General features: G+C 41.0%; 1 protein-coding gene across 1 annotated transcript in view; it reads right to left on the bottom strand.

The window, feature by feature from the left end:
• The window catches only part of ZCCHC24 (zinc finger CCHC-type containing 24), a 114,465-nt gene that overhangs the window by 44,965 nt on the left and 49,947 nt on the right, over nucleotides 1-19,553 (bottom strand). The gene's annotated exons all lie outside the window — the stretch shown is intronic.

The following is a 19,553-nucleotide window of genomic DNA, read 5'->3' as shown; positions in this document are numbered from 1 at the left end:
ACGTCGCCAAGAACCAGGCATGAATCCGATAGGGACATCTGTGACTGGAAAATGTGCTATGTTCTGGCCAAACTGTCTCTGCAGAGTGAAATACGGGGTAAGTGAAAATACTGCTCTGGAAACACGAGTAGTAGTAAAGCTATACAGACGTGAGAGAGAGGCTTCTCTTCTGCTCAGTGATACCTCCTGCCAGTGTAGGCCAGTGGAAGAGAGGAGAAGAAACACTCAGGGATGAAAGGAAAATAAGGAGAGAGAAGAAAATCAAGTGGCAAGTGAGGGACTACAGAAAACACTAAGAAAACAAGACCAAAAATAATGTTTCTTCAGCATTCAGGTTTTTTTCTTACACTTCTCACAACACATTGCTAACTTGCCCTGATATGTCAGTCAGCCAGTTAGCACTCTGTCTTGGGGTAAGCTAGCTGACAAAAAGGAGGAGAACGATGCATTTTAAGAATGGCTGAACTGAGTATGGTATCTGTATGCAAAACTATAAGGCCACCTCTAAAGAGCTCATTTAGTCTACAAGTTAAACAAATGTAACTAATATTTTTTCAGATTTATGACTGTTTGAGTTGTCCAGCACAGATTTCCCTCTAATTTGGCAATATATATTTCTGGCCATTTCCTCCTTAGAGGACTAAAATCTGCATTGGTTATTCTGCTTGTTGTCGATTAGGTCTGTAGAGACCCTGCTATCTCTTAATTTGGGCTGTGATGAGGCCAAAAGGATGATCTGGGAAAATAAAGGCTGGTCAGCCTCCCTTTGGTCCCTGGCAAAACCATGAGGCACATCCTCTTGGAAGGCACTTCTGGGTACATGAACGAGGTCACCGGGAACAGTCAGCATGGATGTACTGAGGGTAAATCATACCTGATTGCCTTCTCTGACAAAATAACTGGATTTGTGGATGAAGGGAGAGCAGTGGGTGTCAATAACTTGACTTGAAGCAATCTGTATACAGGTAGCAGTAAAGTGTAGAGATTCAGAAGACTCTTACGAAGGCCAAATAAACAATGGGACTGTTTAGATGTAGTAAGTGAACGAGTACATGACAGAAGCGCAGAGTGGGTAAAAAGGAAGTTCTCCTAGCTCTTTTGCAGAGGAAGATGTTAAACTGAATTAGAAAATAACACACTGAAAATGTTTAAAGGAAATATGCATTATACAGTGCATAGTTCCAATCTTTGGCACTCACTGAGACTGAGAAAACTGAATTGGATTCAAAACCAGAATCAGGGATTTACAAAGAGTGAGAACAATGAGTTAGTCATGGTAGAAACTCTTCTGCAATTAATAAAAGCCATTATTTTGCAGGACATGTGGCAACTACAACTCATAAAGTGTCTTTGTCACATTGTTTTAAGATTTTACATCCACTAGAGGATTTATTAAAATTTCTTGAAGTTATCTGTTCAGTCCTGTTCTTTACTAACAGTGATCTCTTTTTTGAGGCTGTTCCTGTCTAGTAGTCTGAGAAAAAGTGCTGGGTATCTCCAGACTTCTGGCAGCACTGACAGAACTTACACAGCAGTTGCAAATCTGGTGGTGGAAGATGATGACTATGGAAAGGGTTGGAAGCATGAATCAAGGAACAGAGTGCAGGATGCTATGAGAGTATAGTTGCAAGCAAAGATGGAGTTGTGGAGAACTTGGTGAAAACCAAGATGCTAGTAGGAAGAGGACACTGACAAAGATGCCTAGTGTTGGGGGAGCAACAGAAGAGGATGTAATCAGAATAATAGAGAGAGATCTGAACTTAAATAAAGTGGCATTGAGCTGCAGGCATGCTGCTATTTTAGTCCATCTCCTGGAACTGCAGGGTTATTTACTGGAAATCTAGCCTGAAAATGCATTCTTTGTGTAATGCTCTAAGTAGGAAGCCACCCCAAGGGATGTGAATTACCAAATACTGTGACGTGCTGGTGTAGAACATAAACCCAAACAAACCAGGACTCTCAAAGGCCTATAGCTAAATATTTATTTCAGAGTCAATTTAAAAACATAATTTTCATCCAGCAAGAGCACACAGTAATCCTGCAGGTCTAACTTGGCTCTGCTCTTTGCTCACGCTGCATTCCCAGCCAGGACAGATTTTAATGTTCAAAGACTTGGGGTCTGCAGTGGGGTCAGTCCTGTCTGCGTCAGGTAACAGAAAGGGCACTTTTCACAGTACTTAACAGTACACCACCTATTCAACACACACTATGGAAACTAATAGTAACTATAACCCAAGCCTATTAGAAAAATTACATGGAACAGACAGAATTTATGATTTATACTGGATTTACACAGATGCTTAATAATTAAAATACCATTTAATTCTTCAACCAGCCTCAAATTAAGATTCCCTGGAATTCATCCAGTAGTAACGTGGCAAACTTGCCTTTCATGAATCTGAAAGAGACTCTTACCACAAATCAATCTGTTGCTGACAAACAAATTTTTAAACATTTGGATTTCTTTAGGGAAGTTTTTTAGGGATGCAAATGCAATTATTTTTGAGCATGTGGTCCTCCTGAATGAATAAATGTCTCATCGTTCATCTTCATCTGTGGGCACCTATAAAGCTGTGGTGTCTGCATTATTTTTTTTTTTTATACCTCACAGAAACTCTGTGTGTTAGATAAGATGTTATGACAGCCTAACAGCTGAATGAAAGTCCGTGGGTACCAAAGTAAGGAACAGTAGCACACACTTCTATTTGTATAATTTGGTATTTACGCATGCAGCATTTTTGCTATAAAAGGCTGATCATTTTTGGCAGAGCAGTTCAAGGATGAGCAGATTTCATGAATTTAACTGTGGAAATCTGTTATCAATTTTCTACATCAAAAAAAAAAAGGAAGTAATAGGATCACAGTGAGTTCCCCAAGACTGGCTATGAGTTTTTGGTCACATGTTTAATGTGTTTAACTGGTTGCCAAGGAAAGTCAGCTGCAGGTGGCACAGTTGGTGGGTTTCAATAATTTTGATTCTAAATGAAGGCTTTAAAAAGGTATGGCTGATAGGATAGTGCACTTACACAGACCCAGAGGCTGCTTTACAGAGGTGAATGTCATGATGCCCATTTCACAGACAGAGAAACTGAGGCATGGATGGATGGAAAAGACGTGCAGGGCAGGAGCAGGGCTGGGAGAAGAACCCAGGTGTCCTGGCTCTGGGCTCAGTTCCTGATTTCGGGCATTTTATGCTTCCTTTTAACAGATGGATATGCAAACGCCAGTCCTGACAAATTGCTTCTTATGCGTATGTTGTCATTATTAATGCAACCCCGAGGCAGGACAGTTTAGTGCAAAAAAAGATGTTTCTCTAAGTTATCTAGGTTTGCGGCCTGATTTATTTGCTATGAAGCAATCACTTTTGTCTTCCTTTTAGGACTGCTGCCACGTGGCCCCTGACACTGCTGAGTCATCCCCTCACACTCATACACACTGGTAATATTTATTAAATGAAACACTTATGTCAACAATCAATGCTTGGCGGTGGAGAAAACATGACTGGAGATATCTTCAGTATCAAAAGGGTTGTTACACAGCAGGATACATGTACTGCTTGAAAGTAGAAGTTTACAGCTGTTGAGCTGGGTCTTTACTGATAGGCATCTAGAGAAAAGACCTAGATTATAGATAAGGGGCCAATTGGTGTGTTAACATCCCAATCTGCCCTACTTCTTTAAAGCTCTGCAGATTGTTGTAATACTTTCTGGAACTACAAGGTTCAGATATAAAATCGGCAGCAACTGCAAAAACACACGTACCGTTTTGCTTACTAATACGTATTAGGGCAGTACAAGAAAATGGAGATATATTGCTTGAACAGAAAGAATAAGACACAGATGTGGCGTGCCTATAAACAAAAAGAATTGCAAGCTGAAAGCAAGACAACAGTTGTGGGATACAGTGGGACTCAAGCGTCCAGTTCCCTAAGGTTCCTTCGGAAATTTTAGTGAAGTATGGGAAGTTTATTGCATGTAGCATCATACTGAGACCCAGTATCTCTTGGAGGCTTTGTGGGGAATAAGGAGTGCTAGGCTGTCTAAAAACTAAGAGCTACAGGATTTGGATCAGGATCTGGTTTTTGGTCTTGTTCTCTAGGGAAAAAAGGAAGGGCCACAAACGACCTCATTATCAACCTTAAAAATGGCCATAGGTGAATTTTCCTGTGGAAGCTCTGCCCTGTGCCATTAACCAACATGACTTCCTGCTCAAAACCCCTTCTTTCCAAGAAGCCACAAAGGAGAGACCAACTGGAGAGAGAAAAGGCTATTTTAGCTACTTTAGGGCTTGGGTTTCCACTAGGGAAGTGGACTTCCCAAAGAAATGCTTTGTTTGAAGGGAAAAACAACAAAAAAACCCAACAAAAAAAACCCCCAACTCATTCAGAATCTCAGCCCTTGGACGTGAAGCTCTTCTGTTTCCGTCCTGTCATGCTAAGCTTCAGTTTCTGTTTTGCAGTCCTTGAGTCACCAAGTGACCAGACTGCAAGCTCTTCCACACATACTCACATACCCTTCTGCTCTGTTTGCCTCCCTCTTTGTTCCACTGGGATAAAGAATTATTTTGCTGAGAGGGAAGAATGTCAATGATTATGTGCAAGACAAATTCAGAACCTGCTTACTGGAGGTGCACACCTTAAAGATAAACATCCTGTAATTGTAAATCCCAGAACTGCCTTTTTTTCTTGAGCCTGTGCTTGGAATCTGTGGAAGAAATCTCTGGGTGCTCCAATCCAGACTCACTACTCAGGGCTTTGCTTAGTAAGCATTACAAATATTTAATAGCATCCCAACATTATAAGTGAGCACACATGAGGAAAAACCCAAATCAAAAGATTCAGAGATGTCTTGTATAAATAATTAGGAGTGGGCTCAGGATAAAAAAATTGAATCCAGAAATATTGAATGCCCAGGAGCTTATGAGCATCCAGGTCCATGATTTGGATTCTGTCTTTTTTATAACTGCAAATCCAGAGTTGGGCTGGGCTCAGACACTGAACAGTTTGCTCAGGAAGGTTCAGAGATTCTCTGATCTGGAGCTGAGGATCCAAATTATTTCCAAGAATAACTTACACTTACATTTTTTTTCCCCTTGTCCTCCAAGAGCCTAACTATATTGCTCTTGGCTTATGGAACGTGCATGGACATCAAAGGGGATCTTCTATAGTAAGACAATGTATCAGACCCTATAGAAAGAGAAGAAAGAAGTCCTTTGTATGTTTTGAAATGATGATCTAAATTTTAGAGCGAATTTGCTGGATGTCACAGGCTGGTGTTGCTTGCTGTTCCACACTGCAATGAGAAGTGAATGAATATTGGATTATGTTATCCCTATCCTTATTTACCATGTTTCATGGGTTTCAAACACTATTTCCTGAAGCTAGAAATCTAGCATAAAAGATGGGACAAAATCCAGAAACAACAGTGAAGTTATCAGCCATAGCTTTCTCTCAACATACCTACACTACTTTGTTCTTTATTCTAATTTTTAGCTCAGCCAGGCTGAAGTGATAGTGGTGAAGTGTAGTGAGACCACAGAATTATTTTTCTTAGCTGCTAAGATATGGTGGATATGTGTTAGGCAGAATACATATTCTTCCAGGCATGTCTCAAAGGGCCTGCTCATAGAAGTGTTTACGTGGAAACCACAGCTCCCTGAGGAAAACAAAATTAGGGAGGAAAATTTCTGCCCACTTGCTAGAATTTGCTATAAACTCTGGCACCAGACTGTATGCCAGAAAGAGCTGATTTTTTCTTTTTTTTCTTTTTTTTTTTTTAAATGATCCATTAGAAGCTGGGGAAAGCCATGCATTGAAAGTACATAGTCCTGTGCTAACCAGGTTTTCAGCGCAACTGCAAGAGGAGATGGTTCTTCTGTTGGAATATATCTAACGTATCTGTACTCATTTGGAGTATATCTAACTGGAAGAAGATACATAATGGAGGCATAAAAAAAAAATACTCCTGTGAAGATGTATTTCAGTCAAAGACGCCAGCCACCCCGCTGACCTAAGTCAGAGCTATGCAGCTGCTAAGGATGGTTTGCTTGGGTATCTTTGCACAAGGGAGACCTGAAAAGTTATTTATCCCAGTTAGTGGTTTTTTCATACTGTGGAAAGAAAGGAACAAAGAGAGGAAATACCTTTCCCCTTTTTCTTCTCTCTCTAGATGATATATGTGGGATGAAACATTTTTCTCTGGAACTGGTAGGAAAGCACAGGCAGGAGCAGATGTTCCTGAGAAGTTCCTGGATTTTAAGGAAGTGGAAAGGCCTGGGGCATCTAATGCCTCCTCATCCCTACTAGTGAAATGGCCAATAGAAGAGGACATAAGTGACTGAGCAAAGCTGCATACTGGTAGAACAACACTGGCATGATGGCAGTGATAGTAATTTCAAATAGTGAGCAGCAACTGGCTTGATTGCAGTTACAGGAGGGTTACACACATTATAACAGCTGGCATTTTGGAACATGGCCTACAAAATACACTAAAATGGTGAGTCACCTCAAATTTCACTCAGACATTTTACATGTCTATGTGCACCCACGGCAGGTTGTTTGCCGTCTCCCGTTTCCCCCTCTGCTACAAAACCAGAGCCCAGTTCAATTTACCTTAGTAATAAATTTACAAACTTTCATATCCAAAGTGATGGAAAAAGGGTAAAAGTCTACTACAAAATCAGAACTAAACTGAGATTTCTCTCCCAAGGGCCCAACGAACATGCTGCGAACAGTACAGCTCGCCACCACTTAGCCTGCTAATCTTCCAGGGCTCTGAAACCTGAGACTTGGTAAGCTACACCAAGATTTAGAGCCTGTGCGTTGAACATGGCTTAGCTCCGGTAGGACGACCTGCTCTCCTGAAGCTGATTCTTTCTCTCCTGGTTTTAATACATTTTCAGTTCTAATCACAATTAGAGGCCTCTTTTTCTTCCTGTCAGGTTCTTGCCCTTGACACAGATTAGTTTTATTTCTTAAAGCCTGGGAATACACAGGCATATCTGTATCTCTCGACAGATGGGAAAGAAAAGGCCCAAGTAATAAAGCCCAAATCCAGCTTGAAAGCTCAATTTCAACAAAAGCAGTGGTTTAGCCTTTTATAATGAGACCCTTAAGTTAGAAAATGTAAATCAAGATGAAAGCTGTTGTTCCTATTTTGTAAGAACTCATATAAATAATTTGAGTGGAGGTTCCATGCTTGCAGATAGTTGTAAAAAATTTCAAGACAGTATCCTTCCTTCAGGTCATGGCACAAAAGATAAATGAGTCTAATCAAAATATTGGTAGGAGAGCAGTCTTTAGAGGGAGAGGGATAAACTTGCTCTCAGAGCTGCGTCCTGAATCTTTATCTGGCTGCTAGAATCATTATAATGAAAAAGAGAACCCCAAAAAGTCCTCATTATATGAAAGAAACATTGCAGAGTCCAGTTTCCTGGAGCTGGCTTTAAACCAGAATCTCTTGTGTGGGTGAGACTTTAAGAATTCCTTTAAACACGACTTAGATCGCGAGGCATCTGCAGAGCATTACTGCTCAGATCCCTGGACTACCACTTCTGCGTATGGATAGATTTGATGAATATATTGGCTTTTTGGAGGGTTTTCTTTTCCCCTGATTTAATGTTGTATCATCCTCTCTTCACCAAGGGAGTGGTTTCCTCATTTGTGATGTGGTAGCTTTTGCCAGTTTTGGAAATTCCAGCGTGAAAAAAAAAACGCATCAGCATCTACAACCTGTTGTTATAATTATGTCTGAACCAGAAGTCATTTGCATTATCTAGTCACAGGGAAGTTCCTACTCTGATCTGCAACTGAACTTTGCAACTTAACTGGCCTGCTTTTTTGCATTGCTTTTCTATGCTAAGGGCTTCTAGGGGAAAATAAAAGCTACCTGGTATGGAATAAATGTCGATGGACTAACTGCATGTAAATGGGTATTAGCAATTTATTTAAATGCATTTTCAGACCTGACTCAGCCCCAGAAAAAGGAGGCATTAAGCTGCCGATGCTACCATGTTCATCTACATGTTTGCAAGCAGGCTTCCTTTCCCAGGGCAGCCGCTATGGAAAGAATTCCCTGGCTGGCAGCAGGCTGGAAGGCGGCAGGAAAACACAGACCAGAGCCACTCTCAGCCGCACAGCCCCTGCGAGCCCCATTCGGCGCAGAGATAAAGTTCAGTGCCGTGTGGTTTCGCAACTGGGTTCACACTAGGGACTGCCGTTGTTTACTTTAGGGGAAGATGGAGGCGTGCAAGGGAGAAGGGAGTCACTCCACCATGTGCTGCCAACTGCTCGACACCCTGCTGCAGCCCTGTTCGTAATGATTTATGCAGCTGCTGGATGGGGTCTGGTTTCAGGGGATGTGAGCTGCGGGAGCAGGTGGGACTCCCAGGCAAGGACTCCAGACCTGGGACAAAAAGAGAAATTTGTCCTCTTCCCAGGGTGGTGAGGGGTCTGACAAGAAAATACTTTGTGAGCTTAACTTTCCCCCATGACGCCAGCCCCAAGGATCCCTGCAAAGCCACCTGCCACTTCCAAGGTAATAGGAGCCTGTGTAAAAATGCAGGAGAACTAGTCCAAAGTATAAGAGCAAATGTTGTTGCACTGCTCAACATCTAAGGTCATTACTGCAATAATTCTTCTGTGTGCGAGAAGTTCTTTGTTTGGGTCTGTGTATATGTACATCCTTTCAACACATCAGCTCTGATATGCACCACTTGCCAAGCTAGGATTTTATATCACCTCCCACATTAACTGTGGCATAAAGAGGGAGAGGATGCTCTTTATTTACTGCCATTCTGGGGATTCTTCCCCAGGGCTTGCTATCGATGTTTTTACAAATTAAAGTAATTTGTAATTTAAAGCCACAATACCCAGGCCAATGATAACAACGGTTCTCCTATTGAGCTCTGTGGAAGTTCACATCCTCCGTTTTGTATTCCCCCTCGCCCCTGCCTGCACTTGATGCATTTTGCCAGTAGGCTGATATCAGATGTAATTTTTCAAAGAACAGAAGCTTCTGTGATATTCATTTCAAATGCTGTTTTTACACTGAGGTGTGTGCATAAGGGAGATCATTCTGAGGCAATAGTTTCATGCTTGAGGATGGGGCTGGGAAAGGCTGCTTTCCTGGGAGATGCCTGGGACTGAACTTGGCTTCTCAGTTCACACCTTACTCCTCTGCGTGCTACTTAATAGTCTGTGGCAGGGACAATGCACTGCCCACCTCAGGCAGGGGCTGCAGTGAAGGTTAATGCAGATGGAAAGCCCTGTACCTCAGTTTGGTTGGAGTTAGTGGGACCCTCGCACACGTTTCGGGCTTTGTGACCCTAGGCTTATAATTAAAGATTGGTTGGTATCAAGTTAATCTCTTTTAAAAAAATATGTCATTATTCATTTTCCAATTGGGCTATATGTATGATATATTCCTTTAAACCTGGAGGTTTTGACTGTTTCTTTTGGAAGGTGAAATGTTATTAGAAGGAAGTCTGGGCTCAGATGGAGAAAGAGGGGAAAAAAAGCTTTTAGACCACAATTTCAAAGTGACCTCATTAGCCCCTCTAAGTGAGCAGCTCTCCAAGTCATGGCAGTGATAGACTGTAGGACACTACTACGTGTCAGGCCTTCCTGGCCTCCTGTGTGCTGCATATATTTTTTCCATAGCCTTCTTTGCACTCTGGCCAAGCCATGATTTGTGTTTGGGAAAAGTTCTCAGGACAACTGGAGTCCCCTTTAGTCCAGCTCTGAGCTCCTCTTTGCTCTGTTAGTTTTGCTGATGCAGATGCTGGAGGAAAGCTGGCGTGAAGGTTGCTGAATGAAACTTGTGAAAGGAATGGCTGACACTGAGCAATCTTCGTCTGTGCATGAACAGAAGTTGTAGCTTCTTTGCTTGCACTTATGCTGAGGACATAGACAAAACTGTCAGCTTTATGTATTCATTTTTCTCACCTATATGCACAGGCATATAGCTCTCAACCTTGCTCTCAACCACTTCAAAGGACTGAAATTACTTTTTTCTCATGGGTGATGCGTACCTGGTCCCTATTGGTGTTTAAGAACTGTAACAGAGTTTTGAAAAGAATTTACCATGTGTACATGTTACTCCGTTTTATCACTCCCTGCTGACACCTTGCCCTCTTCACTGCTCTCCAGCAAAAGGGATAGGATGTTTGTAGCACAGACTGCAAAGCTGTGCAGAGCCCCAAGTTAGCTGGCAGCACGGTTCCTTTCTGTACGAGTGTACTGAACTCCTGTCTCCTCTGGGTGATACCTCAAAGACCTGCCTAAAAGACTTGGAGGGATGTGTCCGGGCTTTGTTTTCCAAAGTAAGAAAATCCTTTTGGAAACTTAGGTCTGTGTTTGCACACATCCACATCATGACTTCTTGCCTTTCACCATCCTTCCAAAGTCAGGCAATTCCACAATAAACAGAAAGCAGAAATTCTTTGCAGGCATCTTCTGTGTGATAGGCGATTGGGTTGATGGCTTTGGAATAAGTTCTTTGAATGTATCTGGATTTCCTAGTAGAACACACTCATTTCCAGGTCATGTATTTTGGGAAGGGGATATATATTAATAGTTACTTAATAGTTATTTCAATGAGCTAAGCACCTAACTATTGCAAATTTAAGCTACAGAGTCTACAAGTAAACAGTTTTGAGGTGCTATTTCTAAACAGGCTCAGCAGCCCATAAGCCTGGCCGCTGAAATTGTTCTTTGTCTAGTTCAGTGACCCTCAACAGCAGTTCTTGTTATACTGGTCTGTATGGTGATACCTTTTCCTCTTAACTTTGGAGTCCTTACCATCCAGTTTGAAGTGGATAGAAATGTCTGTTTATAGGACAGCCTCATCAAAAGCAGAAATGAAAGGACATAGAAAAGAGTTGCAAATATCTAAAGGCTTTACATACTTGGGCCTTTTTCATGCCATGTTTGATTCCCATTTCTAAAAATGCACTGTCAGAAACACCATTTGAAAATTTAAAAATTTTACTTCATGGGAATTTCAAGCATAATAACCTCACTGAGCACCCTGGAAAATGAGGATTTGCTTTATAGCTTAATTACTTTTTAGTTTTCCTGGCAAGAAACATGCAAATCTGATTTGCCCGTTTGCCAGGAAGAAAACAAAAGTCTACTTCCTCATCTTTCTAGAGAATTCCTTACTACTCATCTCCTTCCATGTAACATAAGCCATTTGAACCCTTCTGATCAGTAATATAAAATATGTGCTAGATTCATCCCAAAAGCATCATCCCCTGGATTAATGCATACTTTTCCTTTTGCGTCCATCCGCTGGCCAGCCTGCTGGCTCCCTGCCTGCTCTGCACATCAAATGGTGCAGAGCACAATTGGTCACTGGCTGTGTCAGCTTGGCATGGCACCGACCTGGGCAGGCTGAGAGGAAACTACTACTGGAGGATAAAGCTGTAAGTCCTTTTTTTTTTTTTTTCCCATTGTTTTTTAGTATCTTGAAAGTTAGCATTAATAAGGGTTTAATTCTCCCTTTTGCTGTGATCTGCATATAGCAGTGAACTTGTACATTTCTGGTGATCTTTGCTTTTTGTCTCTCCACATATACTTGATCTCTGCATGAGACCTCTTCATGCTAACTATGTATATTTCAGGATTTTCTCAAAGAAAAAAGCAGGAACTATCTCCTGCTTCCTCTATGTATTTTAGTTCTGCAACTAAACTTATTCCCACCATTACTTGCTTAGGCCAAGGTGAACAGCACAGCTAATACTTTTTGCTGTACCTGAAACCAAAGTATAGGCAGAATGAGTATTTCCAAGGTGCTTAAGATTATGAGATAAACAATATGACCAATCAGGCCATTTCCAAATGGGCTATTTCCCATTTTTATTCCTTTTCAGTATTTTCCTTTCCTAACATGACAGAAATCTTGCTCATTTGCTAGGCCAAGCTTCAAACAAATGCAGAGAGATAAAAATTAACCTAAATGTTTTTAACCCAACGTTCCCCTCTTGTTACTGTTAGCAGAAAAGTCCAGCCATGATAAAGAGACTGTGCCCTGGTGCTAGCTGGGGGACCACAACAGCAGAGCAGAAAGGCTCGTCAGCTTTAGCTAGCAACCAACACCACAGTTCTCCTTTAAGTTTCCTTTGAAATTCAGTGATAGGGTGTGTTGGGACACACAAACAGCATGAACATGAATAATACTAATAGCAGTAAACATGAAGCATTTTAGCCGAGGACCGAACTCAAGTCTCACATGCCAAACATAGCCTCAGAAGCATAAGCCAAGGTTCAGTAATAATGTCTTAAGCTGTATAACATATCTTCACTGAGCTGAGGCTTCAGATCCAATTCTGAATTGAAAACATTTAGCTCTGATATTTATACATGAGCAATGAGGCTGACAGATGTCAAGAGAAAGAGCTGGTACAGTTGTTCTTCACTATGCTGGCAAGAGAGTATTTCATTCTGGATCACTGAGACTCACAGCCTTCCCTAAGTGTTTTTAGGAAACGTGGGTTGTGGCTCTCGCAGCTCACCAGAAATGCACGCAAGCAATTTTGTGTACATTTAGGGGAGAAACAGGGAGCGAGGCAGACCTGGAGAATTGCTGTTACAAAGGCAGCTTCCACTTTAGCTGCAGTATTTATGCTTTATACTAATTGATTTTATTTGAATAAAAACTAATGTTAGACTCAGGGATGATATCAAGGTCATGCCATTCAAAGAAAAGGAAAATACTTCTAACCCACATCAAACTCCTTAATTCCTATTGACAATGGCAGGATAACCCTATATTCATCTAGCATCATTCAGATAGTATAGTTGTTAAATAATATTACATAACTTAAGAGGTAAACTCTTTCTAAATTATTAAGTGTTGAAGATGACCTTCCTATAAATAAAGTGCATCATTTCTCCCACCTTTTAATAAGCTTTATGGTTTGTCTGTGATATCTGATCTGAACATTTATAGTATTCAAGACTTAAGGATATTTATTATTTTTCATCTGGCTAAAATAATAGGTTTGCAAGTGCAAACATGATTAATAGAAGAAATTTATTTTATGTACGTAGCTTATAGTATTTGACCATAATATTTTATTTCTTGCAACACTGTTCATTAAAGTATGATTGTATTATAATGAGCACATATGTAAAAATTACACCTATTCAGTATGCGTGATCCATCCAGGCTCATTTCAAAGCTTGCTGGAAGCCAATAGACTTTCCATTGCCCTCGGTCAGGCTTTAGATTATTCCTTACTGGTCATTCAGTGGAGTATGTGGCTACCTTTGCACGAGTGGTAAGAAGTAACCTCCATGGGTCTTGTTTTTTAATGATGAACCAACACATTTAGGATACAGGGATTTGAATTCCATTCTTGCTGGCAAATCAACAATACTGATCCTGATCCGTATGTTCCCTTGGAGCGAGTCTTTGGATAAAAACATAAATAGTCTCAATCCTTCTAGGTGGCATGTGCTAATTAAGTGCAATTCTCCTTTCTTCCAAGAAAGCCTGAGAGCTAACTCTTTCCTACCCTTGGTTGTGTACTATGGTATTCCTGAGGCCCAACTGGGGCTACTGCAGGCATATCTGGTAGCACGTGCAATGCTGTCAGTGCTGACCAGGATGGTTTCTGGGTTTCTGCAGACATGGCCTGTAACAAACCCTGAGGGTCTGTCTTGTAGCAGCCTCCCCCAATATGGACATTTCCTGATGGGCCCTCACACATGCTGAGCCAGCAAAGCCCAGTGGTCAGCCAACCCCCTTCTGTTTGTAGCAAAATAAAATGGGGAAGCCTCTACATGTGCTTTCATGTCACCCTTTTATAACTTGCCAGATTAGTATCAGCAATGAGGAAATAGGGGTCAGATCCATGATCCAGAGACAGATCTCATACACTACTAACACTGTCCTTAAAGTGGAATTACAGCTAAGGTGGAGATGGGGTGGAAACAAAGACGCTCCAAAGAACTGTACCACTGTCTAGTCATCAAAACTTGAAATTGCAAGTTCCTCACAGAGTCTGGTTTTCTCTTGTGGTTCATTCTGTATACAAATGAAAGAAGAAATATCCGAATGTGATGCTGAGGCTTGCAGTGTCTGCATTCATGATTCAGGGACTTGCTTTGCCTGATTGTGCTAGAAGAGGAAGCTCTCTTACTTCCCAGCTTTGATGTCACAAGTCACATCAGTAAATTTAGAAGATAATGTGTTGAGCTATATGCAGGAAAGGACTATGATATAAGAACTACAAGTGGCTGCTTTGGGCTTCGTGGTTTTGGAAGCTCTGCAGTTTTGTGTGACAGTGCAAGGGAGCCTGTCCAGTTTGCTGGCAACAGTGCTCTCAGCAGAAGTAGCCACTCCCCAGACCTCTGGCAAATTGAAAGGCCAGACTTAGCCATGCTGTTCCTTAAAAGTGACATAGCCACAGGAATGGATTTGTGACAAGATGGCAAAAGAACAAATCCCACCATAAAAGAACAACAATGAAAGGCTGTAAGGGGGGTGGGGGGTGAATTCCAGAGTGGGCTGATGTGCTTACGCAAGACAATTTACACAATCACAGCATTGTACAGAGAAACAAAGATATGGCCTTGGGGAAGCCACTGCCATTTTGTAAGTAATAGTTAAAAAATGCTTGCACTGACTGTACCAAGAAATGCCTGTAGAGGCAGGGGCCCTAATAAGGAGCAGCAGGCAGCACCCCAGTGGGTAAACAATAAGACATGGCTCCCTGAGCAAAAGACTGGCCCCTCGTAAACACAAAAGGCTTTATGCAGAGTTGCATGCTCTGGCTGTATCTCTGAGCCGTGCAGCCTTGCACTGGCCTTTGTGTAAATACTTCTGGGCTGGATATATTCTTAGAGATGCATGGGGACAAGAGGTTTCACAGCAAGAGCTTCCATCCTCACTTTATATTATTGTTTACGTCTCTGGTGCATTGGGAACTCGGCATGCTCAGCTGTGTTTTTAGAGCAAGTTCCTCCAGCACGGCTTCTTTGTTCCTGTTCTGCTCCAATCCGCTTGTATTTAGGCTTCCCCAGCAGGGTGAGAAAACTCCACAAGTGTTGGTAAAATACTAGGTTTTGTTTTCTTCTTTCAAGCTAAGAATCTAGCAAATGATGAAAAGCACTTCGGCAATCAAGTGTTGTGGGAAAAAGGTGGTTTTGCAGCTAGGAATATAAATTATTGGTGACTGATTTGGGAATCTGGTAGCTGACGTTTAAAACAAGCAGTAGCTCCTCAAGGCCATCAAAGCAGAATGCCTGACTGGATGAGGTGGCTTTAGAGTGCTGCACTGAGTTTCCAAAATGCTGGTGATTAGGATTTCAGACCATGGGAATCCTAGTTTGGTGAGGTGACTTACGGCAAAATCTGTTGTTGCTCAGAATTTCTTTTCTTTCTGTGTTAGCATAGATTAAAATACAAGCAAAAAAGGGATTTTTATAAAGTAACAAATAAAACTTGGAAAAATGATCCATAAGGAAAAAACAGTCGTCATGTTTTCTAAGGGAGCCTTAATGTATCAAGTACTTGACTTCATGGAACTGCAGTAGGATTTGGCGGCAAAATCCCGGTCTAGATGATGTTTTACTAATAAATAAGTAAATATTCAGTACATTGCAGAAGTAGAATGATACTTCTGTAGATATATCAAACACAAATTCCAAGGGAGTAAAGAATTATTGTGGGCAGTTGTAAGTGAAGAGTGTCAGGCTACTATAAAGTAAGTGGTGGTGGGTGGTGTTCTTCTTCTATTATTGTATGTGAGACTTCAGTTTAAATGGCTAAGAAGAAAATTCATAACAGTAAGGTATAGCTGTCAGGGTAGGAAATGGCAGACATGCCACTCTTTCAGCTATCTGAAGTCAGACTGCATAGAGCCCTTCAGAATATACTGCCTGAAATGCAGCAGCATCAGTCAAGGAAATGGGAAGGTTAACTCAATGGGCTGTTCCATTTTGGGTTGTGATTGTTGCTTCCTCCAAGCCTCCAACAGTATCCCTCCTCTCCATCCTGCTCAGACTTTCATTTGCAGATAGAACTGTGTAAATACCTACTACAGTTAAATAGTGCGAAATTCCATGTGTTTGTCTACTTTCTGATTTCCTCACTTTCTAGTCAGAAGAGACAAAGACTTGCCAGAGATGAGATGACAATCCTTCTCATGCCCTTAGCTGGACAGGATGTACAAACATTTATGCTTCAGTTTCCAAGTCAGTAGATTCAGCATCAGAGAGGAGCAAGCCATCTTGGCACAGACATATGTGCAGGTTAGGTGACATTTAGGTCTATGTGACAATGTAAAAGGAACCATTACTTTAATGCTACCAATAGCATTTAAGATACCTATACTCATGTAGTCTTAGGTGCATATGCAGATCTCCAACAGCTCTCAATTCAGCAAATGTCTAACTTTAAGTCACCACTTTGTCACTGTGTCATCTTAAGCGAAGAGCTTGCTGGCACGGCGTACCACATGAGGAAGAGCACCGCTCTCCTGGTGCTCCAATCTCTGTCATCTTCAGATTCTTCTCCGCTAAGAGGATAACATTCTCTTTCAAATACACAATGCAGACAAAACCTTGGAAACATATCTTTTCCTCCACTGTGTTTTTTAAATAATTTGGTAGACTGATATTCCTGTATGTGTCTCTGTTAGGTTATGAAGATTTGTGACTAGCCTGCCTGATAAGATACTCCAGGTTGTACTAATGACCAGTGATTACACATGGTTGTTTTGTTTCAGTTTTGTTTATCACTTGAATGTAAATTTTCTAGGATCAAAGGGCTCTATAATCAGAAAGAGGTTATGAAAGAAATGTTTCCATCTCTTCCTGCCATGTGCCTTCAGGCTACAAAAGCAGTTCTCTTTCAACCCTGAAAAAAAAATAATAATAAAAAAGCAAACCATTAATTAGAATGTGGAATTGACTTCAGTGTGAAGCATGGAAGCTTCATCACCGAGTCATTTAAAATGGGAAAGCAAGAGGGAGAAAATCCTGTGTTAGGGGAAGACTGTGCTAACCTAGATGACTGAACAGGTGTTCTCTGGCAGGATTTCTAGGGGTCTGCTGCACAGCAGATCAGCAATAAACCCAGGAGGCTGTTGTACCAGCTGAAACATTAACGCCGACCATGAATATGTTGAAACTGATTGACCCCTGAAAAGAGCCTTTTTGGGGTTTGTAATTCTTTGTTTGCAATTCTGTAATAGGAATTTCAGGTTTGTGTCTAAACAATGGGAAAAGTGAACTAAGCAACATGAAGTAGTATTTTACTTACTTTTGAGAAATCTTTTGTAAAACTTGATGTTTATATGACAGTTAGCACTATCCTTCTGCCAGAAGATATTGAAAAGAAAGGAAATGAACTGTGCTGTCATTTACACCCCATGAAAAGACATTTGATAGCTTAGAAAGTTTTCTCGGTTTCTCTAGTGACTTGTTTCTCATGTAAGCTTGCTGTCTTTATATTCTGGTCACGTATGGAGCCAAGCAAAAGCAGCACTGGAAAAAAAAAAAAAAGATAAACTGTAGGGCCAAATCCATTCTAATGTAGCTTTATCACAGTCGGTGGAGTTAAGCCAGGAGAGAATTTGTCCTGAAGACTTTGGAACAACAATGAAGTATTAAATGAAGCCCAACAGCACTAGAACTGAACAGGAGTAACAGGAATTTATTTGCAATTAACTTTCACTCAGAATATAAAGAAAAATGGTAACAGGAAAACTTTCCAAAGCTGTAATGAGCATGCACAACCTCTGTCTTCTCTGAAAAAGAAGCTGGCCTTTTCCATAGGTTTCTATAAACTTATGTCTATAAATATACACTGTTATCTCCTGGTTTTGATCAGCTCACTTGTCCAGTTAGGTCCACGCAACTGCTAACTTTTAAAGCTGAGTCCTTGCCAAAGCTGTCTGTGCTCTCAAAGTAAAACAAAACATTGCACGTGTAAAGAAGAAGAAGAAGTAAAAAAAAGTGTGTCACTGATCAAGACAACGATAGGAGTGACCTACTAGGACAGAAGGACAGATACATACCACATCGCATAATAAATATATCATTACTGCATATGGTATGACATCACAGGTGTGCCTGAACACACCTGATGATTTAGCACCTTTTGCTGTGAGATAAAGCTGTGCCAGATTAAGGCAGAAAGCAATCCAGGCAGCCAAACTAAGAAATGCTTTCACAAAGACCATAAGTAAATAATTTAATAAAGTGTTCCATTCTCTTCAATATTGCACGTTCAATACTAAAGGACAACAGGTGCTTCATGATCAAAGATCTCCAGTTACAAAGACATGTAGGATATAGAAGCAACACTCAGGGGGGTGGGGGTTGTAGGGGGAAGTGTTTCCCTTTTTTCTTGTGCATCCTATCAAGAGGCTCTGGGCATTTAGTACAACTCCTTTCCCCACAATCCAAATAATTTGCTTTTCTAGAGTAAGGATTCAAGAAACTTTTGTTTAAGCCCATCCAGGGTTAGTAGTTAACCTGATATTCTTTGTTTTGATCTGGGCTACATTATTTCTCTTTTCTAATCCTATTTGATAATGGCAGAATTCACAGAGGTTCAGATAAGCATTCCCAGGTTTAGATTACTACCAAAAAAATTCTAGGCCTGCTAAAGTGAATTGGATGTATCTAGATGAAACACTTTCAGTATCACCTGTACCCTGGTTGTATGGAATAAATCGATAATAACTTTTCCTGTACTACTCGGCATGCCTGTTTCCCATCCCTCTGCAATTCAGCTAAGCAAAGGTCTACAAACCTGCAACAGGATGAGGCAAAGCCAAATATCCATACTCTTTCAGAGCTCCACAAAAGGTTAGCTGGGATCTGGTTCAGTACAGACTTTTGCAAATAGTAATATTTTCTCTGATTCAATTAAATCAACTGTTTCTAATTCTTGATGAGTGTTCTCACTCCTGTCACTGCAAACAGTAATCTCTTGTGCTGCTTCCACAGTCAGCACCTAACGATGCATGAAAACAGCACAAGCTGTTAATTAGTTCACTAGTCAAGTTTGAGGCATGTAATTGCAAGATTACTTGAGCCTCCCTAGCTGGCCTCATGTTCTTTCTTAAATTCTGATTGCTGCTGCTGTCCTGCAGCACTCCAATGACCTCTAAAGAGAGTAACACCTATGCTAGCTAGAGATATTTAAGACCAAGTACAGTACTGCCACTGAAAATAAGTCACCTGAAATCTTAGTTTCAACATCTTCTTTTGAAAGTATTACTGCAGGGTTTCTAAAACAGTACAAAAAGTCTTACAAGGATGAGTTCTGTAGAAAGGAAATTCATCAGTATTGGAACTAACAGAGCACTGTGCAGAGTATTTGCCTCTGACTGCTCTCAGGTTAGATGATGTATGCGTTCTTCAGACTGGGTTCATCACCCTCTACGCAGGCTTACCACTCTTGTTAAAGTGTAAGTTTGCCAGTAGCGAACTATGGAACATCTCTCCATCCTGCTCCTTTCTATTTCTGTCCATTAAGAACCTGGCTCTGAATGTGTGGAAGTTCTTTTGCTCTCACTTGGTACAACAATTTGAG

The sequence above is a fragment of the Haliaeetus albicilla genome, chromosome 11, assembly GCF_947461875.1.
Source record: "Haliaeetus albicilla chromosome 11, bHalAlb1.1, whole genome shotgun sequence".
In the NCBI taxonomy this organism is placed as follows: Eukaryota; Metazoa; Chordata; class Aves; order Accipitriformes; family Accipitridae; genus Haliaeetus; species Haliaeetus albicilla.
This window is presented reverse-complemented; position numbering and strand designations above follow the sequence as displayed.